Below are 19,236 nucleotides of genomic sequence, written 5' to 3' on the forward strand. Positions count from 1 at the left end.
AGGCTTGAATCATTGCTTGGACCTCTGGGTCGATTAAATTGGGTTCCACTAAGGAAGCCATGGATAGCCAACACTCCGGTGTCCCTCCATTTTGTGACCTTCTTCCTGCCCACACTCACAGTTTCCCTCTGCTCTGAGGGTGTCTGGGAGGCATCTGGGCCTGAGGACCTCTGGTGTGATTTCGGTGCAATGAACTGTAATTTCCAGGGGTTCTTGGGGCAGTTGGCCTTTACATGTCCCGGCTTGTTACATTTAAAACTTTGCCCAGCTAACTGGTTACTGGGGCGAGGTGGGTTGCTGGAGAACGGTGTAGTGGGACAACAAGGTGTCTGGAGTGTTCCTTGGAGTATAGTTGGGGCCTTGGGCTGCCCCGGGTAGTAGGGTGTGGTCTGAGGGTGTCCCTTCTGGTATCCGCTCCAACTGTGACCAGGGTTGTTCCTCTCTCCTCCCTCCACCCGTTTTGTTCCGGTTTGCCCCGCCTCTCTGGCAGTCTGGGACTGCTTGTATTGATCAGCATAAAAAGCAAGACTTCCTGCTGAGTCCATTTTTTTATCCCATAAACACTGCTTTCTATCATCCTTGGACATATTCAGGAATTGCTCCTGTATTATCAAATCCCGTATTCCTCCAAAGCTAGTTACATCCTGTCCATTGAGCCATTTCTCAAACAGATCTGTTCTCTGGTTTACATAAGCCACATTACTGAGTCCAGGTCCTTTCTTAAGGGCTTTCACTTTTACTCTGTAAGTTTCAGGTGTAACTTGAAATTGTTTTAAAACCAAACCCTTGGATTGATTATAGTTCGAAGCCTCCTCAATCACCATCTTATTGAATATGTCCAGAGCTCTTCCAGGCAATTTTGCGGCCGACCTGGTCATCTTGTGAGCTTCAGGGATTTGATGGAGTGTGCACAGTCTCTCAAAGGTGAGAAAATAATCAGCAATATCACTGGAGTCATTATACTGTGGATATAGTGTAATGGATTGTTGGGGAAGGATTGTTAGGGTTATTTGGTATATTCTGCCGAGCCTTTGCCTTCTCCATCTCCAGTGTATGCTTCCTCTCTTTTTCCTTCTCCTCCTCTGCATGCTTCCTTTCTTTTTTCCTTTTCCTCCATTTCTTTTTCCTTTGCCTCCATTTCTTTTTCTTTTGCCTTCATTTTCTCTGTCTGAGTTCGACCCATCTTTTATGTTCCTTTTGTTTTTCCTCAGCCTCAAATCTGGCTAATTGCAGCTTCTGTTGAACATGGCATTCTGTCCTCCTAACCTCTCTGTTTTTAACTCACTTTACACCCAGGAGTTAGAAATAAAGCAAAAAAACCCCAAACCCCTGACTTGTAAAATTTTGCTGTGCTGTAACCTGATACCTTTCTTCTTTGATAGCTCTTCTCAGCCTACAGAAAACTCCTACAGAAAAATTAATTAGGTTTTAAAAAGAATTTTAATTAAAGTAAAGGTAAAAGAATTACCTCTGTAAAATCAGGATGGTAAATACCTTACAGGGTAATCAGATTTAAAACATAGAGAATCCTTCTAGGCAAAACCTTAAGTTACAAAAAGACACAAAAACAGGAATATACATTCCCTCCAACACAGCTTATTTTACCAGCCATTAAACAAAAGAAAATCTAACACATTTGCGAGTTAGATTAATTACTAACTTAAGAGGAGTTGGAAGGCTTGCATTTCTGATTTGTCCCCAGCAAAAGCATTACACAGACAGACAGAACCCTTTATTTATTTAGCCCCCCGCCCCCCTCCAGATTTGAAAGTATTTTGTTCCCTCATTGGTCATTTTGGGTTAGGTGCCAGCGAGGTTATCTTAGCTTCTTAACCCTTTAGAGGTGAAAGGGTTTTGCCTCTGGCCAGGAGGGATTTTATAGCACTGTATACACAAAGGTGGTTACCCTTCCCTTGATCTTTATGACACACCCTGTGCCCATTGGCTCACCAAGGCACCAGGACGGAGCCACGGGAGCCCCACTGACACCAGTGGGAGTGGCCCAGCCACACTCCATGGCAGGAGATGCTGGGCAGAGTTGGGGGAGCTCCAGCCTCCCCTGATAATGTTGGGTGGGGGCTGATGGCCACAGGGCCCTGAGGCTGATGGGGCTGAGGTCATCTCTGGGAAGGGCAGGGTGGGGACCTCGATGCCATGAGGTTCCTTGTTGAGGATGGGGGACATTGAGCCATTTCTCTACCCTGCATTCTCACAGCAGTAGCATAAATGATGCTTTTCTCCTTCTCTCCCTGGTGCAGAGACTCTCAGTGCCCAGCTGGAGGAGGAGGAGGAGGAGGAGGATGTGTCCCCTGAACAAGACACCATCAGGGTCATCCAGCAGCACCTCCAGGGCAGAGTTGAGGTACAAAAATCTTCCAGCTGCACTGCCCCCAAGTCTGTCCTGCCCCTTCTTCCATCCCCACCCACATTCGGGGTCTTGTCCCAGAGAATCCATCACCCACAATGGGGGGCACTTCTCCCCTGTTACCTGGCACCCCAAAGTGGGGGTGTTCATCTCATGCAGGCCAAGGTGTCCGCTCCCCGCAGACACTACCCCAGTTACAACCCCAGTCTGTGCAGGGTGAGACTGGTTTTGGGAAGAGGGGCGGCTTTCCCTGTCCAACTCCAGGGAGGTCCTGAGACCTGGAGCTTTTGTAGGTGGGGTGGGGAGGTCCCTACCTGACCATCTCTCTCTCTCTCTCCCCCAACCCCACTCTTAGTGGGTGGAGGACAGGGCCAAACAGCTCCGTTTCCTCCACGCTGTCCCACGTCTGTGCTTGTCGGCACAGCAGCAGGGGTGGGACACTCTGGAGCCGCACTTCTCCAAAGCGGCCCTTGTGGAGAGCATTGCGGTGAGTGGGACCCCGTGCCCGGCTCCTGGGGTGAGGGAGCCCAACATGGGAGGAAGAGTTAGTGGGGCTGGAGGGGGAAGCAGAGGACAAAACTTCCTGGGGATGAGGGCTGGGGAGCAGGGAAAGAGGAAATTCTGACACTGATGGGGAACCGGCAGTGGGGAAATTGTAAGGCCGGAGGGGCAGCTGAGGCTGAGGGGAGGGAAGAATTGGGTGGGAGAGGGGGAAGGAAAGAGTAAGTTTGATGGATGGGAGGAATGGGGAGGCCAGCTGGTTGGGGGTGGGGGTGACACTGACTGTTTCTGCAGAGCACTTTGGCCTCCTCCCTGGGAAGCGCCTGTGGGTCTACAGGGCCTGAATCTCACATGCAATTTTATCTCCTTGGGGTCTCTCAGGAGCTGATTGAAGATCTGCCCATGGTGTCTGAGCCGAGCTCCATCGTCTCCAGCTCCATGGCCGCGGTTTGCAGCCTCAGGTACCAGGACCCTCCCATCCAGCTGCCCTAACCCTGGTGCAGATCCTCTCGGGCCTAGATTAACCCCAGCCGTGTCTGTTTGCATCCCCCAGCAGAGGAGCTGGGAACATCCCCTCTTTCCTGGCTGGGGCTGATTTCACTCCCGTAACGTGACAGTGGCCATAGGGAGGGATCATTGCAGGGGAGGAGGGTCATGTGCATGACACTGCCAGCGCCACTCCGGTGCTGCCAAGCATAACACGGGCTCCTCTTTTCCTCCAGCAAACTGAAGCCACCACTTGCCCTGGAGCTGGAGTCACGCCTCCTGCGGGCTCTACTCTACACCATTTTCACCATGGGCACGGGGCAGGACACCACCCACTTCCGGGTAGGTCATGATCCTACTTCTCTGTCCCAGGAGCAGGAGCGGCCTCTGGTCCCTGCCCCCTCGGTTTGATGGAGCTGCTGAGAATAGGGGAGGGGTGAGCAGAGCGGGGGGCAAGCCCGGGCAGGGCGTGTGGGGTGGGGGGGATGACACAAACTGCAAGGGAGGGCCCCTTCCGGCCAGTGAGGATTGCGTTACCCCTCTGTGGCTGATCCCAGCCTTCCCTCTTCTCCTCATTGTGTGCTCTGCTGCCTGGACTTTCACAGGGATCCTACCTCCCACCCATTGCGGTTTGGCTTTTCCATATTCTGCTGGGTACCAGGCCCTGCGCAGAGAACTGCTAAGGGCAAGGATTGAAGAGCCAGCAGGCATCCAGCCATGAACTCTTGCTAAGTGTCCCTGCAGTGATGTGAATGGCAGAGGCCAGGATGTACCTTTTGGGTCTGGCCAGGGCTCCCCAGAGAACCCTCCTGGTCCCCTGAGAGGGGTAGCCCCATGTCCCATGACTGACGGGTGCTCCCTCTTCTTGCAGGCTGTCAAGGTTCCTTCCCCACTCTGAACTCTAGGGTACAGTTGTGGGGACCTGCATGAAAACCTCCTAAGCTTACTTTTACCAGCTTAGGTTAAAACTTCCCCAAGGTACAAACTATTTTACCCTTTGCCCTTGGATTTCCACTACCACCACCAAACTTTATCTGGGTTTACTGGGAAAACAAAGTTTGGACACGCCTTTCCCCCCCAAATCCTCCCAACCCTTGCACCCCACTTCCTGGGGAAGGTTTGGTAAAAATCCTCACCAATGTGCATAGGTGACCACAGACCCAAGCCCTTGGATCTTAGAAGAATGAAAAAGTATTCAGTTTCCTTACAAGAAGACTTTTAATAGAAGTAAAAAGAAAAGAATTACCTCTGTAAAATCAGGATGGTAAATACCTTATAGGGTAATTAGATTCAAAACATAGAGAATCCCTCTAGGTAAAACCTTAAGTTACAAAAAAGACACACAGACAGGAATAGTCATTCTATTCAGCACAGCTCTTTTCTCAGCCATTTCAAGAAATCATAATCTAACACCAACCTAGCTAGATTACTTACTAAGTTCTAAGACTCCATTCCTGTTCTGTCTCCGGCAAAAGCATCACACAGACAGACACAGACCCTTTGTTTTTCTCCCTCTTCCCAGCTTTTGAAAGTATCTTGTCTCCTCATTGGTCATTTTGGTCAGGTGCCAGAGAGGTTACCTTTAGCTTCTGAACCCTTTACAGGTGAGAGGATTTTTCCTCTGGCCAGGAGGGATTTTAAAGGGGTTTACCCTTCCCTTTATATTTATGACACAGGCTCTGCACAACACCTACTTAGAGAGCCTGGACACTATGCTCGGGGGCCTGCTGGCAGAGACCCCCACCACGGACAAGCTGCAGCACCTCTTGGAGGTGAGCAGAATGGGAGGGTCTGGGGGGGGAATTTCCCATGAACCCCGTGGGAGGTCTGCAAAGGAGAGACTAGAAGAACCATGTTTCCATTGTGTCCTCCCAGCTTGGACCCAGATGGCCACGCTTTCCCAGAGCCATCAGTGCAGTTGAATGCTGGGACCCTTCCGCCATCCGGGGTAGCGGTGGCGGGGAAGGGGCGGGGGCAGAGGGAAGGAGCTGGGACTGTCAGCCAGAGCTCTGCACAGTTCCATTGAGCACTAACAGTGAGCACCAGGCCTGGCTGGGGACTGACAGACTGAAACCCCTGTGCGATCTGGGACACAGGCCTCTGAGAAAAGTTACTGGCTCCTTTCTAGGGAGACCCTGAGATACAGGAGAAGACTCAGGGAATCAGCTCTTCTGTCCTAGGGACACGGCAGTTCCCGGAGCGATTGTCCCCACGGCCCCTCCATCCATCCTACCAAGGCCTGTGGAGCTGGGGGCCCAGGGCATGTGCCTCGATCCTGATGGGCTGTTGATGGATCAGGAGTTTAGAGCAAATTGTCCAGCCCCAAGGCTGAGCTTTGTCCCAGGCTGGAGAGACAGTGCCAGCTTGTGCCCAGCAAGATGTGGGCAGTGTCATGAACCCCCACATGAGGAGTCAGATATTCCACCCTGAGCACAAGTTCTCCGCCCCATGTGGAGTGGGAGAGGCTCATTTGTAGAGCATGTAAGCCTGCCGGCTGACCCTCCCCTGCCTTCTTCTCCCGCAGCACCTCCATTTCTGGCTCGACTCCAGAAACACCCAGGAGAGAGCTAGGGCCATACAGAGCAGCGCTGCCCTGCTCCGATTTGCCACCTCCCTCTCCGGATTTGACGTAAGTGACCTTTGACCCCAGCATCCTGCAGAGCCAGGGCTTGAGTCAAATTCCTCATCCCCTGGTTAAGTGGTCCCCCCTGGCTCCGTAAGTGACTGAGACATTCCATAGGCCACTGGCTGGCAGGGTCGTGCCTGGCCTCAGTGCCCTTGTTACTCTGGAGAAGCCTGGCAGCTAGTGCTCATAGAGGGCCCAGGCCGTGGGTCCCTTTGCTCCAAGCTCCCTTGGGAGCAGAGAGAAAGAGGGCTCTAGTTCCTCTTCCCCCAGCGCCTCCTACAGATGGATGGGAGCAGAGCTCGAGCCCAGGGGAGCTGGGGAGCTGAAGGCAGAATGTTGATGGATTCCCCCCTTCTCCTCCTCCACCAGACCTCCTCCGATTTCCCCAAGGCGGGCAAATTTGTGCTGCGGCTGGGTCTCTACCTCTCTGACCCAGCCGATGACATCAGCCGGCAAGCCAGGGCTGGGATCTATTGGCTGCAGAGGCTCCTGCTGCAGAGGAGGGGTAAGAAACTCAGCTGGGCAATGGGACCCCATAGAAATGAGTCCCTTGGAGACTAGCTCCAGCTGGCCATTGGGACACCAATAGAACTAAGGCCTCTGCTCTTAGACCAACTGCAGCAGGGCAGAGGGACCCCAGTGGAAAGAAGGCCCCTGTTTTGGGCCCCCCACTTACTGGCCAAGGGACCCTAAAGAAAGAAGCTCCCTCCTCTGAGACTGACCCCAGCTTAGATGATGACTCACACTCATCTCCCTAATTCAGGGAGAGAGGAAGGGGACGAAGATGCCAGGGAAATTGGCTGCTTTACCTCATAGCCTGGCTCTGTCCCCCAGTCCAGAGAAATCAGCCCCCCCCAGGGGGCTGCCAGCTGGTGAGGGGACAGGAACGGACCTATTGAGACACATGGAGGGAAAGAGCCCATCATGAAGGCAGGGGCAGGGACCACAGGGGATGGACACAAAGCTTGTAGAATGTCACCAGTTGGGTAGCTAGGGCCAGATCCTGAAGTCAGTGGCTGTGGGGCGTTTTCAGCATTAGCAGCCACCATTAACAGGCACCCATGCCCAGAGCACAATGACCGTAAGGGTCACCTGATTACTGTGATGAATGAGACAAATCTCCCTTCAGGTACTAAACCACCTGGTGGGGACCCTGCGAGTCCATTGGGCCGTGGATGCCATGAGGACCCCAGCCAGTGTTCACCCAGCAAAGGGAAGAGAAGGAAACAGGCACGAAAGCCAGATGCCAAACCTCCCCAATGGGTGTGTCTTTCTCCCCCAGGGCTGAACATCAGAGAGGAGAGTGATCTGTGGTGTCGGGACGGGCTCCAAGACACCGAGCGCCTGGCATACAGGAACATGGCCAGGGTGGGGGAGGTAAGGACTCTCCGCCAGGGCATTGCAGTAGATCAGGTGTGGAGCTGTCTTCCCCTGCAGTGAGTGTGTTCTGTAGGGGGAGGGATAGCTCAGTGGTTTGAGCATTGGCCTGCTAAACCTAGGGTTATGAGTTCAATCCTTGAGGGGGCCATTTAAGGACCTGGGACAAAAATCTGTTGGATGATTTAGTTGTGGATTCGTCCTCCTTTAAGCAGGGGGTTGGACTAGATGAACTCCTGAGGTCCCATCCAAACCTGATATTCTATGATACTTATTTCCAGCAGACAGTGTTCGGCTGCAAGAGGCCGAGGAGCCTGGGCTGCAGCCTTGCTAGCGGTCCAGGCTTGTGTGTGTTGCGTGGATCCATGGTTATGTGGCATAAAAGGGATCCTCTGGTGGGTTGAGTTAATGAAGGATTGTATCTCCAGGCATCTGGCCCTGCTCACTGTCTCCTTGGCTGACACCCTGGTGTCTGAGAGGTGAGCCCCTGGGTCAGTGAGTTGGGAAGCTCACACCAGCAATTGCTGGACCAGATCCTTGTTGGATTCCCTGCACCTGTGGAGCACAGGCAGGGTGTGGGGTTTGCCGAGCACCAGGGCGAGTCAGGAAGCAGAACCTGCCCCTGCCCTGGGCGTTGTGTGAGGGACACTGAGCTCCTTTCCTGGGCTGAGTCACTGCAGCATATGTGACGCTCGTGGGATTGTCGGTGGGGTGGGGAGCAGGAACGGAAGCAGATCGAAAAGGCCCCTAACCTCTAGCAGGTGAGCTGCAGGAAATAGCGCTGCTGGGAGCAGTAGCGGGTCCTTTGTTGTCTTTGTGAGCTGGGTTCCAGAGCGCGCAGACACGTTCCCAGCATGTCATGGCACCTGTGGTGACTCCCGCTCCAGAAAGAGCTATTCCTCAGTGCTTGCAACCTCTTCCTGAAGGGGGTTCCTTGGTCCATGGGACCCCAAAAGTTGGCTGCCCCAGGACTCTTGTCCACCTTGTGAGATACTAGAGGGATTTGGAGCCTGGTTCTGGACAATTGACAAGGGCTCTGGTGCTGTTGGTTTTAGGTCTTTGGAGAGATCTTCACGGAAGGCCAGAAAAGATCTTTCCTCCAGGCATCGCTTCTGGCCATACATGACCCCCAGCTCCGTGTCAGCCAGGCTGGGCTTGTGCTGACATATTCTATCCTGGGGGAAGCCGGCCAGCTGATCGGGAATGAGGTAACCAAAGAAGGATCAATTGGGGAGGGACACCCAGGGCCTTTCACCTCCAGGCCATTGACAGTCACTCCCATCCCATCCCCTTGCACTGACCTGGGAGCAAGGAGAGGGTGAACCCGGGCAGGTGCCATTGGTAGGTGTCCGCTTCTCCCCTGAGCAGCTCAAAGCAGAGCAGACCCAGCTCGGCTATTTCCTAACAGGTGTCACATCAACATGACACGCTGCTATTGCTCATGCTAGGGGCTGCCAACTCCCCCTGTGAGAGTTTCATACCCCTCCGGGCCTCAGGCTGGTTCCTAGGGCCCTAGTATCATGTTATCCCAGCCACCACCTGCTCTGGGAGAACTAGAGGAGTCAGTCAGCAGAGGCTGCTGAAGTGCCCCATTCCCCAGAGCTACTGTCCATGGCATCATCTTAATAACGGGGGGGGGGGGGTCCCTTGGGAAAGGTTTCCACCTCCTCTCACCCCACAGCACTGCTGCCCAGAGTCTTCCAGCCCCTCAGCTGGAGCGGGAGAGGGTGGATGAGGGGATTGTGGGGAGTGGAGCTTAATCCCCGGCTGGGTTGGGAGGTAGAATAGCTCTCACAGGGGGACTGAGAGGAAGGGGACAGGAGTTCATTCCACAGTGGTGGGAGTGGGGTTGGAGGTCACTCGAGAGGAGACAAGATTTCGTCTCGGAGGGTTGGGTGCTGGAATCTGTCCCTTGGATGTGGGGAGGGTTGGGGTGGAAATTTTGCTGGCTCCCAGTGCCGTTCATGCCCTTCATTGCCATGGGTGTCTGAGTCTCTGACCGATCCTTGTTGCCTTGCAGCAGGAGGACATGACAGCGGCGATCATGGTGCACCTGTTCTACATCCGGTGCTTGCGCCAGGTGCCCAAAGCGCTGCAGGGGCTGTGCTCCGTGGGACAGCCTTGAAGGGCCCCCCCTTCCCATGCCCAGAAGCTCCCAATCCCTGCTGCAGGTACTGCTCTTTCCTGCTGGGCCTGGGGGAGAAGGGCTAGGGGGAGGGGCCATAAACCCCACAGCACTGAGAGAAACCCAGGCCGAGCAGCTCGCTCTCACCACCCTGCCCCACCCTGACCCCTGGAGCTGGGGCCAGGCCAGATACGGTCCCTGCCCCCATGCCCAGAGGCCAGTTTCAGAAGCATCAGGCTTTCAGGGCCATGGGACTGGCCCAGGAATGGGAGCATCCGCAGAGCCAGGGTTTATCCTCAGTAATCATTGCATTCTGGGAGGGGTGGCCCGATGTGGAGCCCTCCCCTGTCGTCACTGCTCAGACCTCCCCATTGCCCATGTTACCCCGTCGCAATGAATGTCTGACCATCCCCCACCTGGAGCCCAAGCCACACACACGGTATCTGAACCCTTCCCAGACAGGAATGAAACTCCCCCCTAACACCTTGGGGCAAGGAAGGATCCTCCCCATCAGGCAGGTGGGGACTGAGACACAGAAGAAGGGCTGCAATCCTGGTCACACACTCCTGGGGGTAGATCTGGGAACTGGAGTGGATCCCAGGCTAGTCCCTTTCCCCGAGAGGCAACTTCACTTTCTGCCCTTTATTCTCCCCTCCTGCTGGGGGGGCAGGTCTCTGAGTGTGAAATGAACCAGGAGGGGGATGGGGTCCTGGCACAATGCTTGGGTGGGAGCTCCCCTTGGCTTGGACCCCAGGGTCAGAGACATCTTTATCATCTTGCTCTCCTTCTTTTATTCCTAGGAAGGGAGTCCCCTGATTAGGGGTCTCTAGGGATCCAGCTGGGCAGTGCCTAGGAGAACCTGTAAGTCATCCTGGTTCCCGCCTGCATGCACCACCCTGTCCTGCCCTGCCCTCCGGTTCTTCATTGTTGACTCTGGTTTGACCCTTGGCTCCGGTCTCTGATTATGACTTTGGCGTGACCCTTCTTGGCTCCAGATGTTGCCTGCCCACCTTGATTCCATATCTCCTTGCCCTTCTTTAGCCCCGCTCCAGGCCCTCCACTGACCCGCTCCAGCATTGCCTTCTCCTCCTGATCGTCCCCAACCACTCGGACGTTGACTACCCGGCTTTGACCCTCGGCCTGTATCTGGACTCTGGCTTGACATTGACTTGGCTGATCTTTGCTCTCTGACTACCCGGCTATGACCTTTGGCATGGATTTAGACTCTGGCCCTGGTTCTGCTTCTGCTTTGTCGATGGACTCTGATCTCGGTTTTGACCCTGCTGTGTCCCTGGACCTTGATTCTAGTACCACTCTTAGCCTCGGCACAATCCTGCACCTTGCTGCGACCTGTGCTCCCACCCCTGGGCATCATTATCAGATGCAGTACGTGACATTAGGTGATGCAATTTTTGGAGAAAAGCAGGATCTCTGCAAGTCAGTGGCCTGTATGCAACAGGGACACACCACACCAGGTGTGAACCAGGGCCTCACTACATGAGCCTGGCCCGATGATGTCCCTGCTGGAGCTGCACAATGGAAATGATTGAAAATGTCGGGGTTCCTTGAACCAGCCTCTGCCTCTGGACCTACTCCACCTTCTTGACTCAGACACCCGGCATTCCTGATCAATACCCGGATTACATGGATACCTTTGAAAGAAATGGGGACTCGTTGCCTCTGTACCAGGACTATGACTGCCCTCTTGACCTGCAACCTTGGTTGAAAGTTGCCTTCACCAGTATTTACACATTGGTGGAACCAGAATTAGTGGCTCTCCCTGCGTACAGGCTTGAAAACCGGTCCTAAGAGTTTATGAGCAAATTAGCGTTTCCCACGGGTGCCCAGGAACTTTTGGGGAAGAAGAAATGTGGGACTCTACTATGTCTCTCTTTAGACAATCAGCCCCTGAAAAAAAGGATCATTTGGAACCATAACCCCCAGTTAGGAATCCCACAATTGTTTGCTCGCAGGAAATCTGCAAAGTTGTTCATCAAACTTCATCTGTGAGGATTTCCAATCTAACACTCATTTGGGCAGGGGACAAATGGAAGGCAGATTTCAATGCACACTATGGACATTTTAACTGTCAGACATGCCATTTGAGCTAACTAATGGTTCCCTGCCCTTGCAACACTTCATCAGTGATGTATTTGGGGCCATTGTGGATCTGCACAGTGTCATCTATTCAGGTGACAGACTTCTTTTTTTTGGAGAACCAAGAGCAGGATGAACCTGGAGAGGTTTCGGCAGCATGGTCTCAGCACAGAATTGGAAAAGCGTACCTCCGGCCAACTCTCCACAGAGTTTTTGGGCTACATCCTCTCCCCAGAAAATGTTACGATTGATCCAAATAAGGTGGAAGCCATTCATAGATGGGACGAAGTTTGAAGTCCTCAAGAAGACCAGTGCTTCCTAGACTTCACCCGCTTTACTGCTGCTTCGGCCCAGGGTTCTCAGAGCCAATAACCCCCACGAGCGCTCTCCTCCACATAATGGCCACGTTTGTTTGGTCACCCAAGTTCCAAAAAGCGCACAAACAGCTCACAACTGCCTTCACTACTGCACCTATTTGGAGGCTCAGTGCTCATCCTGGAAGTAGACGCATCTACTATGACCACCAGGGCCTGCTTCATTTGCAGGTGCCAGATGTGGGCTGAAATTTAGACTTAGCTTGACTGATGTGACTTCTGCGCTTTCACCAAGGCACCACGCACCAAACTCCTTGGCATTTCAGGCCTCTGGAGACCCTGCCCTGGCCATGGGCAGCCATTGCCAGGAATTTTACCGAATCAAATGGCCACATGATGGAACTGACTCTCCTAGATCACCTGACCACGATGGCGTGCTTCATCCTCTTCTGAACATGTACCGTCGATTGATAGGACAGATCAGTTCCAAATTTGCAAAGGCCAATGAAACCTTTATTTTGCTAAATGTAGATTTCCCACTGATTTCATGTCATGCTACAAATGACCTCTCCGAAATTCCCAGCTATCGACCTGGGTCAACGAATCCATCACCTGCAAGAAGAATGAAGGGAGCCCCTTCAGGACACTTGGAAGGAGTTCAGATACTGTATGGACTGCTGATGACAAGAGGGAAGCCATTTGCTGAAGGGAGGTACAAAGTCCCTGGCACTGACCAAATCCCTAAGCTCTGTCCATGGCAGCAGTTCCTGGCCCATCCCCTTTGCTGACCTTCTGATAACATCTTCCTCCCCTGGGTCTAGGGAGCAAACTCTGGGTCCCTTCCCTCACTCTGGCACAATCTGTGCCCAGAGTGTCTGAGTCCCTCACCGAAAATGGGTCTCTCCTCCCTTCTCCTCCCTGTGGGGCGGGGGAGACATGTACCCCCATTTTACAGACAGGGAATGAAGGTGAGGAAGTGACCTCTCCAAGGTCACACCGAGCAATGTGGGGGAGAGCTGGGAACTGACTGGGTTCTACAGGAGTGCCCTCCCCACAGGGGCAGCTTCACTTTCTGCCCTTCCTCCTCTCCTTCCCTCTTGACCTGTCTTTGAAGGGGGCTCTGAAAGGGAAATGAGCAAGGGTTTCCTCCCCGCTCTGTCTTCCAGGTTCTGGGATCTGTCCATGTTGCCAAGAGCAATGCAGCCTGCAGCTGGCCCGGCTTGGGGAGCCATGGCCTCATCCTGTGAAATCGAGAAGTACTGGCTCTCAGGGATGCTTAGATGGAAAACCACACACCCCACCCGGAGGTAGGAGCCACCCATTCCCAGGTTGTCCTGAGGAGCCGCAATTCCTCCAGGAGCTGGGGAAGGGCACAGTGATCAGTTTGTCAAAAGGTAGGGAAGGATCATGTAAGAAGAAGGTCTAAGAGAGAAGGAGCATGAGCTACTCTCTGTATTTGGGCGTGGCAGGGATCAAGAGAAGGGACAGGGGCTGTTAGAGGGCAATGGTGAGGTACAAGGGGTGTCAGAGGTGGGGGCAAGGCCTGAAAAGTTCAGATACATTAGAACAATTGTGCCAGAGGTTCACCGGTTGAGGTGCTGAAAGCTCTGAACTAGGGTTGGCCAAAATCATCCTCCTCAGATGGGAACATCCCAAAAGTCTGTAGAAGCTCAGCCTCTGAGGTGAACGTTGTGGCCCCAACCTCTCTCTGCTCTGTACCTCACAGGATTCCCACTGGCTGTTCCAATCCAGGATGAAAACTATGCCACCGAAGTCTCACAGCACCTGGGCAGTGAAGTGCCACTTAAACCCGCTGTGATATACAGACCTTGCCCTGGCTGTCGGCACAGGGCTGAATTTCACCCATTCAGAGTGTAAGGAAATAATTGGCTGAAGGCCTTTTTCTGGTCGGATGTGGTTCTAGGGGGAAAGAACCATGGAGATTTTTAACCTGTATTGCTCCCGGGACTGGTGCTGCAGTGATGCGGAGAAGTGCTGATGCACTGGATTTTTTTGGATTCCCCCCCCCCACGCTATTAATCCACTCTCTTCCTCTCTTTTAACTGGTATTCTAAGGGCACCCCATGCTTCATGTGGGTATTCTTGGGTGGGCAGATTGCATCAGACCTGCACCACAATAAATACTGGTGAATGACATATGCAGACACTGAAGTTCTGCAGCCAAATTCTCAGAAACTTTTCTCTTCAATGTAGAATCAGGATTTTGTTTTTAATTTATTTTTTGAAGGTGCTAAGCAGATGCTATCCTGTAATAAGAGGAAACAGAAGCAAAAACTGAAAGAATGTTACTTAAACCAATGAACAGATGCAGAGAGTGGAAACACAGGAAAGCAAACGAATGAATCCTGTGAGTAAATAACCTGGAAGCAAATGGGGGAGAAAACCTCATCTGGGTAATTGTGGTTCTTGGGATAAAGATCAGGTTCCTGGTGTGTACTCTGGCTGAGATCCTGCCTTTTCCCTGGATCCCAGACCTGGGCTTCACATGTCATTCTCCTTATTTTATTCTTAGGGAAAAAGGATCCCCAAAGGAGGTGTGAGGATCTTTGACTAATGTCTGCAAGAAGCTTCAGCCACCTTCACAGGTAGAAGTCACTGTCTTTCCTACAACGCCACTAGTGCCCTTTCTGCTCTCCAGACCTGCTCCCTGCAGCAGGACAGAGACACCCCTTAACTCCCCGAGTCCTGATTTCCTGCCATTCAAGGGGCTGGGGGCTTGCATTGCCCCCACCCCCACCATCAGATACTTTTCCAATGGGAATCTCCCTAGAGCAGGGGAGAAATCTGTTCTTCCCTTAGAACCAGTCTGCTCAGTAAGTCAAGCCACACTGACCTCATCTTGGCTGCTTTGTTTATCCATGATTAGTGGTGTTGCCGGCACCCAGTGCCGAGAGGCTGAACAACAGCTTGAGTTGGTTCGTTACCCGGTGTGCTGCACCCAATAATCACAACGGGGTGGAGAAACAGAAAAGTTTATTTGCAGCTGCAAAAAGGTACATGGAGAATAAAATCTCAAATCCTGCACACAGAGCAGGAAGTTACACAGGCTTTTATACATTCTTTTTTCCAGCATACTTATCCAATAGCAAGCTGCCCCAAGTATCCATATAGCCAGCCAATCCAGTTCCCAGCTAGTTCCCTGATTTTCTGTTTCATTTGTTAAACTATACATAAAGCTGCTTTATTTAGCATTGTTCTTCCATCTTTCCCCTCTTTGGCCTTGCTTAGTTGCAGGCAGTCTGACTCTGCAACATATTGTTGCAGATTCTTAGCATAACTGCTGTGTGTGCCTCCAGGCGCGGGAGGGGGGGGGCAAGGACACCTGGGCCTAGTGAGAGGGGGCTTCATCGACACTCGTGGTCTTCCATCCCCTCGAGTTACCTAGTGGCCATGCCCCAGTGTCCCCAACAGTGCTATCTTCGGAAATTCCTTCGCGTGCGGGGGAGAGAGGTGGAGTGGGGGAGACGGGAGCTCCAGCAGATTCCCCTGAAGAACACCACCCTGTCTTTCTCTGGTCAGGGTCGGACTAGCCGTCCATTGCAGAGGTGAAGACCAGATGGGAGCTGCTAGATTGACCTTGATATGCCATGTCCTTGTGTGGATGAAGGACCTACATCTCAGTGATGGCCAGCAGCAGATGTACCATGTGTCCAGGAAGAGTCTGAACAACCGACACTGACAGGTAAGTAGAGTCATGGCCACATGCCGTGGAGAGCTGGAGCCGGTTCGCGCCAACCGGTTCTTACATTTTGAAGCCATTTTAGAACCAGTTGTTAACCCGCTTCCCTGAAGGGGGCGCTGAGGCTTTGATGGGCTCCGGCGGGGAGTGATGTAATTCCTCCTCCGGCCACCGGGGGCGCTGCGCTGTGGGAGCCACGTGGGCTGCCGCCTGGCCCTGGGCATGAGCCCTGGGGCTGCTGCTGCTCCCCTGGCCCTGGGGCTCCCACTACTGCCTGGTGGGTCCCCGGCTGCTCTGCTGGGCCTGGGCTTTGTCCTGCTGCAGAGAATTCTTTTCTGGGTAACTCAGATCCCATTCCATCCAACATCCCGTCCCAGGCCACTAGGCCCCATCTACCACAAATAGTCAAAGATCAATTAATTGCCAAAATCATGTTAACCCATCATACTATCTCCTCCACAAATTTATCAAGCTTAATCTTGAAACCAGCTAGGTCTTTTGCCCCCACTGCTTCCCTTGGAAGGCTGTTCCAGAACTGCACTCCTCTGATGGTTAGAAACCTTCATCTAATTTCAAGTCTAAACTTCCTGTGGAAGTAACAAAAAGGGATTTAAGTGCAGCCATCTTAGTTCTGTTGAAAAGAAAGCAAAAGTCAGGCTAACTCTAATGCAAAACTTGTAAAGGCAAAACTGGTAAGCGTATAAAAATTGCAAAGCAAAGTTGGTTTTAACCTTGCCTTACAATAACAATAAAATGTAATTGTTTAACATTTTTTGCTACAAATAAAATATAAACAAGTATAAACAAAACAAAGCTTTATTATTACATAAATAATAAAAAGCTATAAATACTTGCTTTACATTTTTTATACTTTAAAAATTTGCGTAAGGACACTCTGTCCAAACGGACGTCTTCCTTCTTGCAATTGCCTAAAAATAAAACTGTCTCTAACTTGTTGCATCCAAACTAAAAGTAAGAACTTGTTTTCTTCCACAATTTGGTGCCGTGACTCGGATAACGATGCCCGGCTAAAACAGGAGCAACTACTACAAACCTTTCCCCTTCAAAGCCCAAAGCACCAAACAAAAGGTAAAAAAAACCTATAAAAATCGATACTGGGGTATCAAAAAAAAATTCCTAATCATGGGACTGTCTGTCCCTTTGGGCTCACACCATGCAAACTTATTGATTATGCAACAAAGCCAAATGCAAAGTGGTGCTGAAAAACTTTTTTCCGCACCCCCAATATGAGGTTGAGGTCAAACCTAATCAAAGCTAAAAATTTTTGCTGCCTCAATAAGGGTGTATTACGTCCAAACATAAAACATTAGATGCATTTTTTTAATCTATAACCTTAAAGATCAAAGTAAATAAAATAAAAGTAAATAATAAATGTGTAAAAAGTAAGTGCCGTTATCGAGGTCTGGGACTTAAGCAAACTTCAGGCACACCAGGGCCCTCACTCTCTAAGTAAAAAAGTTCTAAACATAAGGGGGGAGGGGTCAGCCAAACCTCATGACCCAGCAAAAAGTGCAAAAAAGTGAAAGCCTTTCCTACTTATCAGCTGCTACCCTGCAAACCCTTTCCCTAAAGTATGTAAAAATCTTTTTAGCTTTTAAGCAGCTAACACAGCAAACAAAATAACCTGGGGAAACTATTTTATAAGCCACTAAGTGAACAAAATACTCCCTTGTGTAATTAAAATTTTTACATAATAATCCCTCTAAACAATTCCCACTAAAAGGTACCTTCAATTTAAATAAAATCATACACCTCAAAAAAAAAAGCTACAAAAACCTCCATAAGTCTCAAGTGCAAAAGCCAAAAAACTCCCTCCCCAAATTAAAAACTCAAGTACAAAATTTAAAAACTAAATGTAATGCAACCAAATGCCTCCCTACCCAAACTATATTGTTAACCCTCTCAGCTCTTTCATATCCCCAATTAGTTAAAGCTAAATGAAAAAAAAAAATAAAGCGGGGCGGTGGGGGAGGGAGGGTTAATTTAAAAAGTCAGTTTGGCCTAAAAATAAAAAAAGCTGCCCTGCATTCAAAAATAAAAAAACAGAGACCAAGCCAAGTAGAAAAAAAACTGCTTTCACACCCAGCTGGCTGTAAAAAAAATATAAACACACATAAAACAAAAAGCAAATAAGTTGCAAAACTAAAATTACATTTGCAAAGATTGGCTGCCCGGTAAAACCCAACAGTCTGCCTTTGCAACCCTAAAGCCAGAATGGTTTGAAAACGCTAAAAAGGCCACAAACAGCCGGCCTAAACTAAAATACCAAGCAAAGATCCCTAAAAGGAACGCTCCAAAAAACCCAGGGCATAAAAATCCCTCTCAAAAGGAAAAGCAAGTTAAAAAATTTTGCAGCGTACCTTTAAACAATCTATACACAAAACAACCTACCATCCACCGCTCTCTCTCTCTCTCCTACCCCCGGGGCTGGCCAGCCCGGGCAGCGTGTGTACATGTATAAAAGTGGGTCAAGGTTTAAGTATTAACATTTTTTCTTCCTTTAAGTAACGTAAAAGCAGTTCCTACACTCACCACTGTGTTAGTTTATTAATAAAGATTTAAAATTCAGTCACATGGTGTGTGCTCTTCATCTCCGCCCCTGCGATCCTGTGGTCTTAGCCTAATTAACTAAGGCACAGGCAAATTGGTAACAAAAAATCTGAGACAGTTGAAGAAAAAATTGCAAAGGGAAAAAGCCCTGAACATTGCACACCATCTATCTGTTTTATCCTTGTTATTTTACGTTTGCTTTGTTTGGCACTGTTGGTATTATAGGTTAAAAATTGCATAATTAAAAATAAGCCCCACTCTCCATTATAGTATGCCTAAAAAACAAAACAAAAAACAAAAAAAACGGTTTAGCATTCCGCTCTCCACCCCGGGCTGCAAACAAAGGGTGCAGGTGGGTCTACCCCAAGTCATAGCAAAGCTAAGCAATAGAAAAAAATTAAAAAAATATGTGTACCCAACAGCTCAAAAAAATGAAGCAACTAAAAGCATAAATCACTATCCAAGCAGAAACTCAAACCTCCGCCCAAAACAAGTTGCAAGCCTTAAAACAAAACTTCTAGGCAAAAAAAGTGGAATGCACACGCCTGAAGCCCTGGCTAAGCAAGTACCAGCCCTTCAGGAACATGTGAAAATGTAACCATGTGTGCTCAGCATATGCCGCAATGGCCGTGTGTCTGCCGTAAAAAACATGAAACAGTGACAACGCCAATTGGCCATGCATTCTGCCCAGGTGGCCAGCCTCACACGCCACCACCCGGGTAGCCCTTGGAAATAAAAATGTTTCCAAAAAAATAACCCCAAGGGGTGGGAGCTAGTTAAAAAGCCCACCCTCCTTGCTAAAGTGGTAATAAAACAAGGCTTGTACCCATAAAAAGGAACGGTTCCGCAAAAAAAGCAAAATCGGGCCCAAGCAAGCAACACAACATTTTTTTTTTAAAAGTTAAAAACTTTAAAAGCATAGCTAATTACAAGCATCAAAAATTTAAATCCCTAAAACAATTAATTAACTTAGATTTTACAATTTTAAGTGTCATTTTAAAAAAATAAGTAATTTTAAAAAACTAAAGTTAACTCTATAATTGCTAAAAATTAAGTAGTTAAATTTTACAAAAT

At 50.4% G+C, this 19,236-nt stretch overlaps 1 long non-coding RNA gene across 1 annotated transcript; it reads right to left on the minus strand.

Moving 5' to 3' along the window:
* Window positions 1-14,868: 14,868 nt before the first annotated feature.
* Window positions 14,869-18,531, minus strand: LOC142072457 (uncharacterized). The gene is made up of 2 exons (XR_012668800.1): window positions 18,004-18,531; window positions 14,869-16,178 (listed from the first exon to the last, which is right to left on the minus strand). It is a non-coding gene; the product is annotated as an uncharacterized LOC142072457 (long non-coding RNA).
* Between the last annotated feature and the right edge of the window lie 705 nt (window positions 18,532-19,236).

Source organism: Caretta caretta, chromosome 6 (assembly GCF_965140235.1).
Source record: "Caretta caretta isolate rCarCar2 chromosome 6, rCarCar1.hap1, whole genome shotgun sequence".
NCBI classification, from domain to species: domain Eukaryota; kingdom Metazoa; phylum Chordata; order Testudines; family Cheloniidae; genus Caretta; species Caretta caretta.